We start from the raw sequence: 12,582 nt of genomic DNA on the forward strand, positions 1-12,582 counted from the left end.
TGGTATTGGTTTCAGAACTCTTCACTCTTTTATAAGTGTACAGGACTTTTCCTATAAACACGGATTGAGGAGAAGGCTTCGGAGTATTTTTTATACCTTGTAATCATATACAGGCATGCTATCAGTGGCAAAAAAAACCCCAATAATATTATATTCCATCTCTCTACGTGTCTCTGTGTGTGTATATATATATATCTGTCTCCCCCATTTTATTTTAAGCATATGGGCTGGTGTTCCTGTGGGTAAACCACCTAAAAATGAGTTCCAGAACAGAGATGTTAATGGAGACTCAAATAACTAAAACGTAAAGTACAGCTGATGAAACCTTGGCAGCAAAATATTTGAGCATTGCCAGAAAAAAAGGAGATTCCCACCTTATGGCCAAATTTCATTACCCTTTTGATGACCGATACTACCAGTTTGCTTTGGTCTTGGTAACTTTTAAGTCTTCCTTATGTTTTTAAGATTGATGTGTTGTTGCCTGCAGTCGTAACACCCAGGACCCTGAGATTTCTTGGTTGAGCCGGGGTCAGCCCGGCTCGGTGCCCAGACGGGGCATTTCCCGGGTGGTTGGGATGAGCCCCCTCCTGAACGGTGTGGCAGTTTCCCAGCGAGCTGGCAGGCACTGGCTCACACCCCTTAAAGATTCCAGGAGGCATTTTAGAGACAAGTCAGTTAGAGGTGCCTATTTGCTGGCTTCCTGAGGGGAGCTGCTCTGACGGCGGTTCTTAATATTCCTCACCAAATTCATTGGGAAAGGTACCTTCGCTTCCTTGTGGAGCATCTGCAATGTTTCATGCAGGCTACGGCTGATTTCTGTGGAAGGGAGCGATTCCTACAGAGGATTTACACACGAGAGCAGGAGGCAGAGCGTTGAGGGGCAGGCTTAATCCTCAGCTGTGCTCCAGCTGATATCAAAGCGCTTTTATTTTTAATAAGTCTCAAACACTTACAATCGCAGAGGATAGAAAAGTACAGAAAAACGCGGTAGAACCAAACTGTCCTCCAGGGCAAGATGAAACAGAAAATTAAGAGCACAAGGTTTCTTAAATAGATAGAGATCCACATTCAGTACTAGGGAAGAACTACACACAAATCATCCTGCTGTTTCAGGGGGGTAGTTTATCTAAATCTGATGTCAGACAAAAACCACTGGAGCGCTGATGTTGGAGAGGTACGTGTCAGAAAGCAGACACGTGAATGTGTACCATGGGAAAGGACTTCTCCCCAAACCTTTATTTTCCTCTCTTGGTTTCATCCAGGAGAGCGAACTCAGCATCTCTGCTGACCCACCTGGCCTTCCACATCAAGCAGAAAATACTTCAGCTGCAGCGATCAAACATATTGCCTTTCCTGCCCCGCTGGGGGAATGCTGCTCCCAAAGCCTGCGGGGGTCTGTTTCTGTCCCTCTAACACCAGCACTGTTTTAATTTTAGACCCGAGCTCTCCTTAACCAGAAACATCAGAAAGACACGATTTTCGAGGTTTTAACTAAGCTGGAACAAAACTCTCAGCTGGAAAACAGTCTGCCTTAAGTCCAGCGCACACTTTTTTGATAGAAGACATTCCCATGCACGGAGCAGCCTTGTCACATGCAAGAGGCCACCTTCTTGATCGTGAGATCTGTCGAGCCCAGATAAGATGGCTTCATCCTGGCAAAACACAAGCTTGACAGTTCCTCTATCTCCTCCTCATGCCCTGTATATATAAATGTGAAGTGGTTTGTGTCACCGTGATAGATCTTTTCTGCCCTTCTGCTTTTTCATCCATAGCGCTACTATCCCCTATCATCAAAGCCTGTCCATTGTCTTCTCTGAGTCCTACCGTTGCTCCGTCAGGAAAGAGCCTTTAGGAACATTGCCCTCAACTATAAAATGAATTCTCTTTCCTCGTATTTCCCTCCAAATGGGAGGGAATTTGCTTTCTGCAATTTTAGCACAGGGTTACCCTTCTGCCCCATCTTCTATCCTCAGGCCCCCACCATTACTGACGCTTGCTGTTGATCCTGTAGGACTGCTCGCCGATGTTATTTCTGCTCACCTGCAAAGACAACGTCTCTCCAAACTCCCTGAGGGACTCAGACAGAGAGAGCACTTAACACATGTAACCTTCAGCTGGCTGGGTTTTGACAGTGCAGTCTCGGGAAGGTAAAGGAACAGAAAAGCTTGTGTTGACTTCAAAGCAGACATCTATTAACACAGCAGGGCAGTTTTCTGGAAAGCGAACACGTGGAGGGCTATAGGTGAAGAAGCAGCATAGGAGGGCTATTGAAAACGGAAGCCCTGCAGAAGACATCTAGGACTAAGGCTCACGACTGAGATCAAGGATGCTAAATTAAGAGGTTACCTCGTGGTCCCTTTCTCCCTTAAGTCAGCGCTCGCTGGGTTAGACCTCCACAACCAGCATTATCATCAAAAAACTTTTCCTACAGGCACGGCAAATGGGGAAAAGAAAACAGCTTGACTTTATCTTGGGTGTAAAAATAATGCAAGTAGTGTAAAGAATATGACAGCTACAAGAAGTCTATGACAGTAATTTGAAGAATTTGTGCCCCTGAAAGATGCAGTAAAGTCTCTGGCAGCTGGAGGCCTGACAGAGTTGAGATGATGCAGACACAAGGCTGGGACCTGTAATCCCAAGCAGCCGGGCTATTTTATTATGCTTATTCACGTGAATACTTGTGAAATCTACAGGAGATCTATGGATTCTTTAGATGATAGTATCTCCTGACTAGAGTCCTTTATCTTGTTACTGGTGGCAAGGAAAAATGTCCTAAATGTTTGTGATCGGGTTTCAGTTGCTTTTCTGGCTGGCAGCTTACTTTTTCAGCTCCATGACTCTCCAGAGGCTGTGCTCAGTGACACCTTAGTTCCATAATTTTCATGGTAACAACTTAATTTTTGCCCAGGTATCATACCTTGTTCTCCTTCCCTGAGAATTTCACACAGGAAGAGTTACAGTGCTCTTCATAGGTGGAGAGACAGGCGAAAGAGACCTTTAGATTGGATATTAGCAAAAATTTCTTCACTAAAAGGGTTATCAAACACTGGAACAGGCTGCCCAGGGAAGTGGTGGAATCACTAGGCCTGGAGATATTTAAAAGACGGGTAGATGTGGTGCTGAGGGGCGTGGTTTATGGGTGGTTGTGGCAGCGTGAGGTTGATGGTTGGATTCAATGATCTTAAAGGTCCCTTCCAACCTAGATGATTCTATGAACATTGATTTTTTTATTTTTGTAATCAGCCTCAATGGTTGACCCTATAAACAACCCTTTCAAAACTTTTCTTTCAAGGTATTGGGCTTTTTTCCTCCTTTCTCTCTGTAGAGAGAGATAGAGAAGCCTAGAGAGCCACAAAGGCAGGAGCTCTGAAGAGCCTGCTGGCCATCGTCACACGCTCCTGCCCTGCAGCACATGTACCCGATCCAAGCCCATTGCAAGGAGAAGCAAAGTGAGTGATCTGCCAGCTGGCAGTTTGGTAGGGATAAAAGGTCTGAGAAACTAGGGTGTTTTCTCAAAACATCTGAGAAAGAAGCCAAATCCATAGTTTTGCACTTCTTTTTGCACCTGATAGTAACCTTGTTGGGTGGGTTTTGCCATGTACTTACAAGCAGCTCAAAACTTTGTTCTGATGCAGAGAAAGTAACCAGTTACTTTGCAGATGCAAAGAAACCTTTTAGAGTAGAGCTTTCTGGTTGGTTGTTTTTGTTACCTTTTCTTTTTTCCTTTTTTTTTTTTTTTTTTTTTGTTACTCTACCTGAGGTGTAATGTAGTTGGGCATTTTTATCTTCCCGCTAAAGGAATTCCTATCCATACCTGATCTGGCCATGATCGGGAAGGATGGATTTTTCTTTGGGAAATTTGTATGAACAAGGAACAATCTCCCCAAAAAATTTGCTCATGTCCTTCAAAAGTGGATTAAAATCTTCAGCTGCTGATGGCACAGCATTTTGAAACCGTACTTGAATAACTGGGGAAGGGACCACCATTGACAGAGGCAGTCAAATTAGGGACTAGCACAGGAAAAAAATACAAGAAGTAATACAATCAGGATTTCTGTTGACTCCAGGTTTGATCTGCTTAGATTTTTGCATTTCATCCTGAATCTATCCTCAGCAGTGGCTGAAATCTGATTGTCTTCAGAAGAGCAGAATAAATTTCTCTGAGATCAATCATCCTTTATTAAAAGAACGGTCCGTTTAATTTATATCAACATCTCATTAAATTCTACAACGTAGGAAACCAAATCTGAAATTAAATTAGTTCTCAAATTTTTATTTCAAGATACAACAGCTTTGAGAGTTACAACAGAGGACTCATGCTTGGGCTACTGACTTCTTCACAATCTGCTGAACGATGGGACACTTTTTTCCTGAGGTGTGACTGACTGGGGAGGTAGTAATGAGCCCCTGGACATCTGTGCCCAGACCTTGCTGTAGTAATGAGAGATTCAACAACTGATTGGAAAAGACAAATATTCAGAGCCCACCACTGCCTTCTTCAGACCTAGGAGCATAAAATAGAAACCTCAAGAGGGATCACTAATAACATCAAGAAGGGAAGCTGAAGGTAATCGAGGGTACTGAACATCCTGTAATAAAGATTTTCACTTGATATCATCATAATAATTTTGTTAAACAGAGAGAAGAACATGGCCCTGAGCGGAACTGTGGAGGCCGGTTTAAAATGAAACACTGATACTCAAATATGCAGTGATTTTAAGAAGACATTTTATCTCAGATAAATTATTTGGGACATACTCATTCCAAACTGGGAAAGTTAAAAAAAAATCACCAGGCTTTATGTGTCTTAAAGTCAGCTGGAGGACACCATTCACTGAAGCAAGGGAAGAACTCCTGCTGCAACTAACTCCCTCACCCTCATAAAATCCATACAGCACTTTTTCTTCTGCTTGCTTCCTGGCTCCTTCCTTTTAATTTAGTAATGAAATCATCTTCCTTCTGACTGTTGCCTTATCTGATTCCTAATTGTTTGTCCCACAATAATCTTTTCCGTCTTCAACCCACAATGTGTAGGTTTCAGAAGGTTCAGCCCATTTTAAGGACAGAAATCACTGACAGTGCTTATAGAAATGGTTTTTTATCTGCATTATAATGATTCTATGATTCTATGATTGCCACTGTCCTGTGCTCTTTACCTGTACATTTCTGTTAACATATTCTTTCTGTTAGGGCATAAAAATGTCCTTGGAGTTACTGTTGTCTTCTTCAGAGATGGTTTCTACTGTGATCTCTCAGGAGTATACTTTTCATTGTAATAATTTCATGAGAAATAAAATAACTTCTTAAAAGTAACAGCTTCTGCATACACAAATGATATAGTAATGAAAAAGACAGAAAAAAAAGCAACCAGAAATTTGGAATTTACAAGATGTAGAAAATTCCCCTGCTGTATACTTAGCTTTTTGTGCTGGGTCCTACATCTTGACCCTCATCTTGGCATTTTTATACCCTCCAAATACTCCAGGACACATGAAAGTTTACTTCCATGACTAATCCTATTGATACGGATCAGGCTACTCACGTGAGTGAAGTTACATGTTAATATAGGACTTTGCCAGGCTCAGAAACTCTTTGTCCAAACCTTGTCCTCCCAGCCTTTCGCCACGACCCGTGAATTCCAGGGGTGTTCATTCATATACAAATAAACAAACCAGGGAACCCAGGGATATTAATTGGCCTGGGGCCAGAGCAAGGATGTATTTTTTTTTCAGCCTGAGGTTCTGAAGTCCGGTCTCCTCGTCCCGTTTCTGATTATGGTTCTTCATTCAGTAAAACTCTTGCCAGGTCTTCTCAAGCGTTGACTGCATTTTAAAGCAAGTATTTGAAGCTACCACAAATGTAAGATAGTGGGTTTATCTGTTATGAAGTGTTTTGTAAAACATTCACATGAAAAATGCTTGTGAATTTTAGTGAAGGATAACATACAGGGTCTGAATTTTGTCTTGAATCAGTCAGTTTGTAGGCCTAGGAGAGCTGGTTTCATCATGCTGAAAAAGGAAATCCTGTGAAATGTATTAAAATCCAGATGCAAGGAGGGTTGTTTTTTTTTTTAATTTTTTTTTTATTATCAGGTTTGCCAAAATACCAGTAAGGTTATGGAACTAATAAACTAAATCCTCTGCTCATGTGACTCAATTGCCTCTAGTCTGCAGATAAGTCTGACTTAAAGATTCAAATATATGAAGTGTTTGTACAGTAGATGTGAAATGAGTATATCTAAGTATTAAATCATGAGCAAGTGTTATCCATCTGCTAAGTATATTAATGTACTGCATCATGTATACTGTACTTTAATGTACTTATATGAGATTTAAAGTGACAGAAGGCAATCAATTTGGATATTTGAAAGTGAAAGGCTTTTCCAGCTTTTTTTCCCCGAACAGTGAAGTAAGTTGTTTTCTGGGTTTTTTTTTTTTTTGGTGATTCTGTGCTACCTTGGCAGATCTTATGAGCAGCTCAATGAGAAATACCATACTACCTACCTGCCAGAGTGCTGAGAAGGGGGGCAAGTCACAGGAGTGCTGGATTCTGGCTCTACCTTATGTTTTATCCACATAAGTACACAAAAGTTCAGTAAAATCTCATTTAGGTGCAAGATGCACTCTAATTCAAAGGCTGAACTGAGCAGAAGTGAGAGGAATGGGGGAAGCAGTAGAGTGCAGATAGAATTCAAGTCCACATATAATGAATAATAGATAAGATCCATTTGAAAGCAGGAACATTTGGAATAGAAGGTTTTCACTCTGTCTTGGAGTACACAGGACCACTGTCAACCATTCAAGCTTTTGTCCTTGTACATGTCACCTCAGTTCCAAAACAGAGTCCAAGACTCCAGTTTCTACTTGTATTTATTCTCTGCCTTCTGCCTTTCCTTACCAGGTATGTGAAAGTATTTGACAAGCTTTGTCGTTTCAGCAGATAAGTCCTTATTTTTCACTGATCTGTTTTTGCGTAATTCTAATCACAAGTTTATGTTGTATCTGGTAAAGAAATCCAGTAGTGGGTTGTGGATTGGTCAGCCAGAATACAGCACACTGTAGACATAAAAATATGGAAAGAACTCCAGACGCTAGTCCTGTCTGGTGGAAAATTGTTATCTGCAAACACCATCCACATCTTCAAACACAGGCCCACGAAATGCAAACAGTAGCATCTTGTGTCAATACCTTTGGCCTGGTCGTGCAGGAGATCTGCTGAAAACGTGGCATTTAGAGATTCAAATCTTCAAAGTGAGAGCACCCCCCTCCTGGTGGGAAGCCTGGCTGCTTCAGGTCTGCGTGCGTGAGCACTTCAGCCGACCTTCTTTAAAATTCTCCTCCTCCTTTAAAATTCTCCTCCTCTTTCGCTACTGTTTGAGTTGGATCCCTGCAGATCTGCCATCTCTTATACTCCACCTGCACATGTTAATGGCCAGCCCGATATATCTGGGGTAGAGTTCTTATTTCAAGCTGCTTTAGTCCAGCTACCAGATACAAAGCAGGCTTCTTAAGCGTTTTAAGTGTTTTGTAACCTGAACTTGCGTGGTCTACCACCTTCAGTGTGACCAGCAACGTCTGAGATACAGTTCCTGCCTGCAAGCAGTTAAATTACACTTTACCCATGTGAACAGCCATCTGTTTTACTCCTGGAGTTAAGAGTTTGACTCCTCAGACCAAGTTACTCGCTCTAATTCAAAACCCATAAATCTTCACCAATAAAAAAAAAAAGTAAAAAATAGAAAAATAGTGAAATAGTGTCTTTTTTTTTTTTTAAGAGAGAGGGGGAAAAAAAAAGAAAATCAGGTTTTTTGCATTGCATGGATAGCGTTCTCAAAAGTGCTACAGCAATCTGTTTTCAATCTTAGCTATGATCCTAAGTAGATGCCTTCTTGACTCTGGCATCATCATGGCTGCAAAATAAGAAGCAGGCTCACTGGCACTGAACGTACGCGTGTCCTGCATTCGGTCTGCCTCCCGCTCGTGGAAAGCCATTAAAAGCAGCAAAGCTGAGCCTTACGTGTGAGGTTTTTTTTTTTTTTTTTTGCTTTCCAGTTTATTGTGTTTAGATAGGGTGAGCGTGCTGCAAAGCTGCTGGTTGTCCACTTGATGGTATCAAGGAACTGAAGACGGGAGGGTACAGCTGCTTAACGCTCCCTATTTGGGCAGACGTGAGCAGAAAATTTCATAGCAGGTAAAGCAACTGTGCTGTGTTCTTCACCTACACCAACAACTCCTCTGCTAGATTTAATCAAACGGTGTTTAATTTACCTTGCTGCTCAGATTCTGTCGTCCAGTCTGGTCTATTCTGGACCAGCCTTGCCGTGAGGTGGACGAATATGCCTCCACCAGCAAAATCGTCATGGTTTTTCCAGGACACAGCTATTTTTCATCTTCAAAGCCTCTCTGGTGACAGTTTCTGTGTGAAAACATTAAAATAAAGCTATCTGAAATAATTTATTCTCAAATTCTGTCATTTCTAAGCATTTTAACAAACTTCTAGGTGGCATCTTTACCAGAACCAAGCTTTGGCAAAAAAAAAAAAAAATAGTAGCTTTAAGCTGGAGTGAGGAGGAAGGCTTGGTACTGGTCTTTCTCCTCTCACTGTCCTTTTGTCATGTCTTCATCATCTTCATCCTCTGCCTGAGGATACGTGTGAGGAGATGGATACACAAGGAATGGGTGAGCCTTGTCCATTTTCAGAGGGGAGAGCAAGTAGAGGTAACATTTCTCCCAGCTGTGTAGAGGTATAGCTACACATTACAAAAAAAACCAAACCCAAAACAAACAAAAAAAAAATCCCCATGAAAACAATTTATTGCCTTTTTTAAAGTTGTTCTTGCCAGGTTTGGGCTTTGATTCTAGTATGGCAGAGTTTTCTACTTGTCCCAGACAGAAAAATAGAGGTTTCTCATCATACCTCTTTGGATTAAGAAACAACCAGCATGGAATTTACCATCCAGTAGGAAAGTGGCTTTGCATTGCGTCCCGTGTAAATATGGTGATCTGGGTCATTTGGTGATTTTTGCAATAAATCCAATGCAACAAGAGAATTTCATTTCTGATGTGGAATATACCTTGTCCAAAGCAAATGGGACAGCCCAATGCCAGCAGAGAAAGATGCTGGGAAAGACAGGCTCCATCTTTTGGCGAAACAAAACATGGAGACAGGTGACATTGGTATATGGGTACCTGCTCATCTGTGCCCCCCGTACTTGGACAGGTCTTTTTTTGATCCCACAAGGCTTTATATTGTGTTAGGACCGCATCCACCTTTGGAGTCCTCAGCTCAAGGAGGACATGGACCTGTTGGAACGGGTCCAGAGGAGGGTGTCCTGGGTTGAGAGACACAGGACTAACCTTTCTTCTAATGCTGGGGAAAATTGCACTTTTAGAAGACTCTAGTGTCTGAATTTGTGAAAATATTTACTTTATAGCCAGCCAGGCTCTGTGGGATTCAAGGTTAGTGTTTTCGAGCCTTGCCAGGCGCTGGGATGAGGAGGAGCAAGGCCTGGGCGTTTGACCCAGGCTGGCCAACAGGGTTATTTCATACCATGAACGTCACATTCAATATAAATAAGAAAAGTTTGCTGCGTAGCTCTCTCTCCCTTGCTGGCGGCGGGTCCAGACAACCCCGTCCCCCTGTACCGGAGCCCTGAGGCCTTCCCTTCCTCCTGAAGCCATTGCGCTGGCAGTGTCCACCATTTGCTGTCCCTGCTGGAAGCGCACAGCTTCCTCTGATAGAATGGGCTGATTATAATTCCTCTATATATTATATTAGTATTGTGATTAACACTGGTTCTTCAGTAGTATTGTTAATTATTTAGTCTCAGTCTATTAAATCTATTTATATTTCAACCCTTGTGTTTCTTTGTGTTCCCCGATTCCCCTTTCCGGGTGGGGAGGGATCATGGGGTGAGAGAATAATTGTCTAAACAACAATAGATTGTTAAAGGTTTTCTCAAACCATAACAGAGGGCCATGAAGATGACCAGAGGTGGCCCGTGCCCACTGAAGCAGCCAGCGGCTGTCCCTATCTGTGCTGAAATAAAAAGAGCTAATGCTGGGAGGAAGTTCCACCCCGGCCCAGGTGAGGCAGTGCCCACAGACAGCAGTGAGGTGTGGGTGGCCGTCCTGTCGCCGGCGGTGCCTCCGTAACCCCCGGCATAAACCGGAGAGGTTAATCACATCCCGAATTTGTGGTTTTGCTGTGCTGGATGTCACCGGCAGCCAGGGGGGCCGTGCTGAGCACTGTGGCTGGCGCCCATGGCTCTCCAGTGCTTCACTTGGCCCCTCAGCCGCCCCCGGGCACCGCTCTCGGGGAGCCCGTGCCATGCCCACATGCAGGTGTTATTTCACTGAATTTCACTGAATTTTTACAGTTGGAAGGGACCATAGAGATCATCTAGTCCAACTCCCCTGCTGAAGCAGGATTGCCTAGAGCTTGTCAGAGCATGTTACTCAGGAGCATCCAGGCAGGTCTTGAAAATCTCCAAAGAAGGGACCACAACCTCCCTGGGCAGCCTGTTCCAGGGCTCTGGCACCCTTACTGTGAAGAAGTTTTTTCTCATATTTGAGTGGAACCTCTTATGTTCCAACTTGTGCCCATTGCCCCTCGTCCTCTCACTGGGAACCACTGAAAAGAGTCTGGCTCTCTCCTCCTTCAACCCTCCCTTGAGATACTTGTCAGCATTAATAAGGTCTCCCCTCAGCCTTCTCTTCTCCAGGCTAAAGAGCCCCAGCTCTCTCAGCCTTTCCTCACCAGGGAGATGCTCCAGTCCTTGAATCATCTTTGTTGCCCTTTGCTGGACTCTTTCCAGTAGTTGTTTTCTTCTGTCAGATTATTCATTCCAAAATACCGCTTTGGCTTCTCACTGCCGAGAAATAGTCGGTGAGCAAGCCCTCGTTTTGAAAAGAGCAGTTGTTGTTCACAATTCCTGCTCATAATGTAGGTGTCCCTCAGGGGAGTTTGTTTGCAAACTGTCCGTCGCAACGATTAACTGTTTATCGTGAAGAAATTATCACCCAGGGCTATGTCATCACCATTACTTCTCCCCGACTAGAGTTCACAAAACTTTCTTTTAGAAAGGAGAAAGGCAAATGATGAGGAATAAATGACTAGCTATGAACTTCTGCTACGCTTTATTAAAAATCTAAGTAATTATACTGAAACTCACAAAGCTTGTTGGATCCGTGTCTTCATGGCAGTTGTGATTGCTTGAATGCTTGGGAAACAATAGGTAATAAAAATGCACGAATACGACTCCATCAGGAAACTTGATTCGTAGTACAAACCAGCAGTCTTAGTCTTATCTGAGAAGCTCCGTACTTGGACAAGTCTCTTTTTGATCCCACGAGTCTTCATATCTTGTCAGGACTGCTTCCAGCTTTGGAGTCCTCAGCCCAAGAAGGACATGGACCTGTTGGAATAGGGAGGCCTGTTGGAATAGCAGAGGGCCATGAAGATGATCAGAGGGATGGAGCACATCTTCTACAAAGACAGGCTGAGAGAGTTGACGTTGTTCAGTCTGGAGAAGAGAAGGCTCCAGGGAGACCTTAGAGCAGCCTTCCAGTACCTGAAGAGGGCCTACAAGAAAGCTAGAAAGGGACTTTTTACAAGGGCATTCAGAGATAGGATGAGGGGGAATGGCTTCAAACTGGAAGAGGGGAGATTTAGATGAGATACCAGGAAGAAATCTTTCACGATGAGGGTGGTGAGGCACTGGAACAGGTTGTCCAGAGAAGCTGCGGCTGCCCCATCCCTGGAGGGGTTCAAGGCCAGGCTGGATGGGGCTTTGAGCAACCTGGTCTGGTAGGAGGTGTCCCTGCCCAGGGCAGGGGGGCTGGAACTTGATGATCTTTAATATCCCTTCCAACCTAAACTCTTCTATGATTCATGTGAGTAAATGCCACAGGGTGAGCTACCTGTTCTTGCAGAGGCTGGTTCTGCTCTGAGGAGCTCCTCTGACTCTCAAGAAATGTCACACCAAGGGCTACTGTGGTAATGCTGAGGTGAGAACCAAACCACAACAGGTCAACGCAGCATTTGGAAGACAAAGAGGCAAGGGGGGAAAGGAACCAAAGAGCTTTCCAGCCGGCCATGCCTGCGGTTCTTCGGATGCTGATTCTTTTCCAGTTGCAGAAGGGGCTGGCGAGCGTGACACATTGGAGGTGCAGCTCGGTAAATAAACAAAATTAAATCAACTCCTCTGGAAGGCAGCCCTCGCGCCGAGGCGAGGGATACGCGTTTATCCCCCGCGCTCTAAAAATAACGAAGGGAAGGACCAAGAGCGCTCCCCGTGTTTTATGCCCGCACCGTGGGCATGACAGCCCGGCCATAAACCGCTGTAAATTAACCCCGTTTTTCCACCAAATCCCCTCCCTAAAGAGGGGGCTGGACCACCTCTTGCCACCCCTTTCCCCGACACCTCCAGGAAAGATCTCCCACTCCCCACCAAAATAAAAAAAAACAACCGCGAGGCGGTGGGGTTCCCGACCCCCCCCACACTCTCCCCGCACATCATTCGTTAGTCTAATTGCCCCACGTGAATATAATTATGCTGATGAGGGCGGGGAGGGGGGTAGC

Source organism: Calidris pugnax, unplaced genomic scaffold (assembly GCF_001431845.1).
Source record: "Calidris pugnax isolate Ruff unplaced genomic scaffold, ASM143184v1 scaffold185, whole genome shotgun sequence".
In the NCBI taxonomy this organism is placed as follows: Eukaryota; Metazoa; Chordata; class Aves; order Charadriiformes; family Scolopacidae; genus Calidris; species Calidris pugnax.